Genomic DNA, 6,643 nt, shown 5'->3' with positions numbered 1-6,643 from the left:
CAGTCGGCAAACACAAACAGACTAAACGTCTCTCTCTAACCGACTATTTTCATCGAGGTTCTCACTCTTTCTTCCTCGGCTCTATATCCAACTCAGTATTCCTATTTTTCTTAATAGGACAGTCAATCTCTAATAATTCAGTATCCGGTAACTCTATTCCCGGTAGTTGGAAAAATAAAATCTCAGCTCAATTCAATCAGCATCTCTATCTCAACTCATTTCTCAAATCTCATCACTCTAATTCCATCATCGGTTTATTCACTCGTATCTCTATTTAAAAGACAATCCGTCTTATCTACTCATAAAAAAAGTAGTCTCGTATTTCGACATCTCGGTACTCTTATTAGTGTTAAGACACTATCTCACAACATGAGGAAAAGTACGGGGTGTTACATCTACAGTCTCCCTCAGAACCTAATCGTTCTGGTTCATCAGAGAAAATTCAAGCTGTTGCAGCCATGCAATTTGAGGCCAGGAGAAATGCCACAAATCATCTGCTATCTCTTCTTGGTGATTTCGATACCTCTCTAGAAGTCTATCAGAATCCTCATAGACTTCTTACCTACACATTTCTCAAGACGGTTTCCTGCCCTCAAGTCAATGATCTTCAACGTTTTGAGACTGAAGATTCTTTTGAAATTAAAGAAGCCACTTTGTTTAGCATCTTCAATTTCACCAGAGTATGGGATGTCATTTATGGCTTTGATAGGTTTGCTCTGGAGTATCTCAAAGCACATGGTCACTCGTAAGGATCTCTCTCCACTGCTCCAGATGCAGGGACCTTCATACTGAAAGCGTCAGAAGCGCCTCTTTTTGACGTTCTTCATGACTTCGCTGACCCCGCTTCTCCAGCTCAACAACAAGATCAGGATTTCACAGGTAAGACTCTAGAAACTCATTCTCTTGACTCTGTTCCACAAGACAGTTCTGCTGTTGTCCGCACTCCACAAGACTCTCCGGATCCATCTTCTCCGGATCAGTTAATGCCTGATTCAATCAGTCATCCAATGGCAGACACCACCACTGCCATGCCTTCTTCAGAACAGTCAGCACCACGGACAATTGAACCCATTAGTTGTCCTATCATTGAAGACACTCAGCCCGGTGACATTGATAAGGCTGAAAATCCCACTTCCCCTCCAGCGGCTGTGATACCATCAGCCAAAGATAATGACTCCTCCATTCCAGAAGGATGCATTGAGGACATCACAGAAGTTCCTCTTCCATCGTCACCACCAATCTTCTCCTCTAATGATCCAACTCCTGCCGAGGGTCACAACAACAGAAAATGACACACCTTTGCTCTTTTCTCTTCTACGAATGACGAACAAATCATTCCTTCTACTCCAACCAAAGATTCTAATGCTATAATTTCGTCTCAAGGAACTTCAACCTCTAAAAGGCAACCCAGGGCACCTCATGTTCCCCCTGAACTGCCGGTTGAATTTATTGAACTCCCTCGCCGACCAGGAGTTATTCGGTATGATTCAGACGATGACACAGACGACTTCATCACTGAATGGAAATGAAGAGAACCCGTCAAGACCCAGTTTGTGATCCTTGAAGGAACGGAAAATCCAGTTGCTGCCTTGCTGGAAGTTATTTCTGATCAACAGTTCGAGATTGAAACACTCAAGCACGAGAGAGAACGTCAAGACATCTATGGTGCAAAATTCCTCAAGCATCTCATCTCTGTTGAAGAACAAGCTAAAGTGGACATGATAAATCATGATGTCCGCATTACAACTCTTCGCCGTCAAATTTTGAAAGCCGAAATTGATCACCTTGAGCTCCAACAAGCCATGATTCCAACTCAAGTTGGATTTCCAAAAGTCCAACAGGACCTCAAGGAGATGCAGCAACAAGTATTGGAAGCAGAGATCAAGTCCAAGTAACATCTTCTGGATCTCCAATGTCATATTGAAAAACTGCGCATTGAGTTCATGAAAGATTTCATGACTGCAACTGATGCCAAACTCATGGTTGCAGAAGAGCTCCATCCAATCTTTGCCCGACTTACGAAGTTTTAAAGTGAGCTCAAAGTGGTTCGAGAATCGTCGAACTCCACACTCATCCAATCAATGCTCAGTGATATCAAAGAACTTCAAAGGAAAGTCAACTCTCACCCTAAGATGATGCCAAAAAGGGGAAGAGTATTTGGATAATCGTGAACTTGACCTTCCTACAGATTTGGCACAGGCATTTGCCAAATCCCAAGCTTTCATCTCACGCGTTGCCAACCCGTCTGTTCAAGCTCCTTCTGCCTCAAGAGAATACAGCAGAAAGAGATCCATAGAAGAAAGCTTCTCATCCAGAGATCCAGAGCCCAAGGCCAAGAAAGCTCTCCACCTGAGTGAAGATACTCAACGACCACTTCCTCGACAACCCTTTCCCCAGGTGCTTTGAGAAGAACAAAGATTGAAGCATTATGTCAGCGAAGGACTCTTGGTATCCTACCTGGATAGATTTAATGGACAAGATCAGTGGATACCAACTGACATGAACGAATGGTGGAAAAAGCTGAAAGAATGCTACACCAAGTGGGTTGTCTTCGCAAATCTTAACAGGAATCGGGATTTTCAAAGAGAAGCATGGAAATATTTTCTTATCAACTGACATGAAAGAGGAATGGTTGAAAGGATGCAATCTTGCTCAAAGAGAAGCATATATTCCGACCTCTAATTCCCTGAAGACGATAGTTCGCCCTCCAATAATCAAACACGGCGTCAACAGAGAATCCATCAAGAGAGAAGTCAGAACCATCTGCAAAATCTGGAATGTGTCCACAAACTCCAATTCAGATGATTTTGACAATATCAGGAAGACTGTATTAAACCTGTATGGTCAGAAACCATAAACTTTAGAACCTGCTCTTCTTTGTTGTTCTACCTTCTTCCTGTAATTTGAACTGATTTCTCATCAGTTATTTTTAAATGAAAAGAACTTCTCTTTGATCTCAACCTGAAGACAATAACTCCTTGTCCAGGCTCTGATTAATATTTTTCAGTTTCGTCTTCGTTCAGTTTCTTTAAACTATTGTGTTCTTCCTTCAAAGTGCAAGTTTTAGGTTCTATTGTTAAGGGGGAATAGTATTCATCCTGTTTAATAACTTGTGCTTTGAGTTCAGTCTTTTTTTTTTTTGCTTAGAACTGTTGTGTGGTTTTGGCATTATCAAAAATGGAGAAATTGTTGGGAACTTAATGAAATGTCCTAATCCTAGTTTTGATGATACCAAAATCAATAGATTTCAATTGTAATACACTAGAACTTTTCGAACTCAAGTGTTAGAGTTCTTTCTCTAGTTTAGTTGCTGTTATGAAGACTGAAGACTGAAGAACGAAGGACTGAAGACTGAAGACTGAAGATGCCGACTGATGTAACGATTAAGGCAAAGTCAAATATTGATATTTGACCTATCAGTCGAAGGATCAGTTTCAACTGATTACTTAATGCGTGCCACGTGGATTCAGCGGACTGATACTAAAGTCAAGTATCAGTTAAACATTATTCCTCGGACTGAACCTCCAACGTTCAAAGGAAGCCATGCACTCCAGAAGTACAGCCGCATTAAATGCAGAGATCTCAGGATCGTCCTTTCTCTGCAGAGGCTATTCCTTTTGGTAATTACCTTTTCAGAGATGTCGCATCTCTTGCTCTTCAAAGTAGCCGTTCTCACCAAACAAGGAACCTCGAAGATTGAAGCCTCAGCCCAAGTTCAAAATACTCTCTAACGGAAGAAATCTTGAAGACCATCTCCTGACAACGGATCTGTTCAAGACGTCTCCAATAAATAGCGCTAGAGGATCACTTCAATCTTTACCGATTCAACAACATAAGCTGAAACAGCTGCCAAATTTGTTACTCAGCCAAACCAAGCCTCCCCAAAGTTTGAATCGAAGAAGAGAATCACAAAGCCAAAAATCAGTCACTGCTGATTACATACATTCTCTTAGACCTTAGGCAAATATTGTATATCCAAAGCTTAGGTAAAACTGACTGCAAAGAACTTGTTCTTTGTGGTTTAGTTGGCATGTTTTCAAACCTCTCTTCAATCAACCGAATTGAGTGTTTGTGTCGAAAAGAAGTTCAGACCGGTGTTCTGTCTCCGTGAGGTCTTAGTGCCCAGTGTGCGCTAGGAGTGAGAAATCCAACCAGGTGCGTTGGTACTGAAGATAGGATCTTCAGTCGTCTCGGTTTATGTGCACCCGCAAGCACGCGTTCAGGTTTGCTGTGCACCCGTAAGAACTAGCATCGGTTTGCAGTGCACCCGTAAGCACTTGCCCAGTGAAGTTGTTGGTCTGATCAACCGACCGTCGATGTAGGAAGCGTTTTTCGAACCACATAAAAATCTCTGTATTATTTATAGCTTTCAGTACTTCCATTCTTACTTGTGCTCTTACATTCTTAAACTGAAAACTCACTAATTGCAAAGAGAAACTTAACGACTGACAACGTGTTTAATTACACAGGCTATTTCGAAACAAAAATTTTCCGCTGCGTGTGTTATCAGTCTAACTGATCTATCTTCTGATAGTCAGTAAAGATTCATAACATATCTCTGTTTATCAAACTCGACTGAAGCCTTACGTGTATCAGTTAAAGTCTGTGACTTAACTGATAACTCCTTACTGAAGAGTATTCAGTATCAGTCGTCAACCCTGTTTTGACAAAACTCTTTTCAGTAAACAGGTTGAGTCAGTTTGTATTTAAAGTTTCATTTTAACTCGAAAAATAGCCCATAGGTGTATTCCCCACCCCCACCCCCCAATACACCTATTCGAGACCCTTCGGACCTAACAAATTTGTTCGCCAAATATCACTTCATTTATACAAATTCTACAGCAATATATATAAGTTTTCTCAACCTGAAGCTTCTGACACATAATAAGGAAATTAAGTTAATGTTTACGGTAAATAATTAAAATGGTGGTGGATCTAAAATAACTATATTTACATGGAGGAATTTCCAAAATCATAATTTCTTCTAACGTTCGATTAGTTTCATAGATCTAAAAAATGTTCGACTTAATCGGTGGACTCTTCGGTAAGGCGAGAAACAAAAAATCAAAAATCAAACTTCTAAAACACCCAAAGAGCCTACCATCTTACCTTTTGTTGGAAACAACTGCTGCTGCGAAGTCGCCGGACGGAGGCACCGAGGCCAAAGGAGGCGGGGCGCGGGAGAGAATAGGTGAGGTCGGCGCTGCGTAGTCGTACTGCAGTTGTCAATCGAAGGAGACGGGGCGGGGCGAGCTGGCGAGGGCTGGGCGGCGTACTGCTACTGTGCTGCCTGCTTGGCGCTTGCAAATCGCAGCGCTTGACGGAGATGTTCGAGGCGGTGAGGCCGTGGCCACGGGCGATCGAAGGAGGCGGGGACGGACGGCGACCGGCGGCTACAGAGAGAGACCGAGAGAGTGAAATGGAAGAGGGCAGAGAGAGAGAGAGAGAAAGCGAATGGTGGCGAGAAAGAGAAATCAGAAACTTATTTCCTAATTTCTATTTTCTGTTTTTCTATTATTTATAATAGATAAAAATAATAATAATAAAATTATTTGAATAATAATTAATTTTCAATAATTCATACTCCCTCCATCCCTGAAATAAGTTCATCTTTTTCCTTTTTGGGACGTCCCCAAAATAAATTACTCTTTCTTTCTTTCAATTTTTGGACAACTACCCCACCGCTAATAATTCTTTATTTATTTTTACTTTTCACTTTTTCACCACTCCCAATACTAATTATAACACTTTTTCACCTTTTTCACTACTCTCAATACTAATTATAACACATTTTTCTGTACTATCAATACACTTTACCAATTTTCCTTAAAACCCGTGCCGTCCTCAAAGAGGAACTTATTTCAGGGTCGGAGGGAGTATTTTTTAGGTATCTACACCAACATTTAATATAATAATTTTTAAATCCTTAATTGACTTAAATAACTTTAAATTTATTTATGCATTAATTCCTCATAGACTATTTATATTTTAATAAAATATTAATTATTTTATAAACTTTTAAACTTATTTATTTTATTTTATTCCACTAAATAGTTAGTAAGCAGTGGTAGTCAGAAAAGACGGAGATGTTCACGGTGAGTGTTAGTGGGAGAAAGAAAGTATCTCTGAAGATGGAAGGGTTTGTGTGAAGAAGAAAAGTTTGATGAAAGTTCTTGATAATAGTGAGTAGTATTAATTATTCATCACCAGCTACATTTTTTTTCTTTTTCTTTTTTGAGAGTAGTACCAACTACATTTATTAGTGAGTTTTATTAATTAGTCATTTGTGACACTAATATTTTCTAATTTTGCTATGCGTTTTTTGAGAATAGTAGCAACATATATTTTATTTAATGTTTTAGTGGGTACTTATTTAAATTGCGGACTTCAGTTATTGTAATATTTAATACTCCCTCCGTCCCTGAAATGGCTTCCTCTTTGGGGACGGCACGAGTTTTAATGAAAAGTTGTAAAGTGTATTGATAGTGGAGAAAAAGTGATATAATTATTATTGAAAGTTGAGAAAAGTGTTATAATTAGTATTGAGAGTGATGAAAAGTGAAAAGTAAGAATAAATAAAGTATTATTAGTGGTGGGGTAGGTGTCCAAAAATGGAAAGAAAGAAAGAGGAAGTTATTTGGGG

This window comes from Salvia miltiorrhiza, chromosome 3, assembly GCF_028751815.1.
Source record: "Salvia miltiorrhiza cultivar Shanhuang (shh) chromosome 3, IMPLAD_Smil_shh, whole genome shotgun sequence".
NCBI classification, from domain to species: domain Eukaryota; kingdom Viridiplantae; phylum Streptophyta; class Magnoliopsida; order Lamiales; family Lamiaceae; genus Salvia; species Salvia miltiorrhiza.
Note: the sequence above shows the minus strand (reverse complement) of the source record.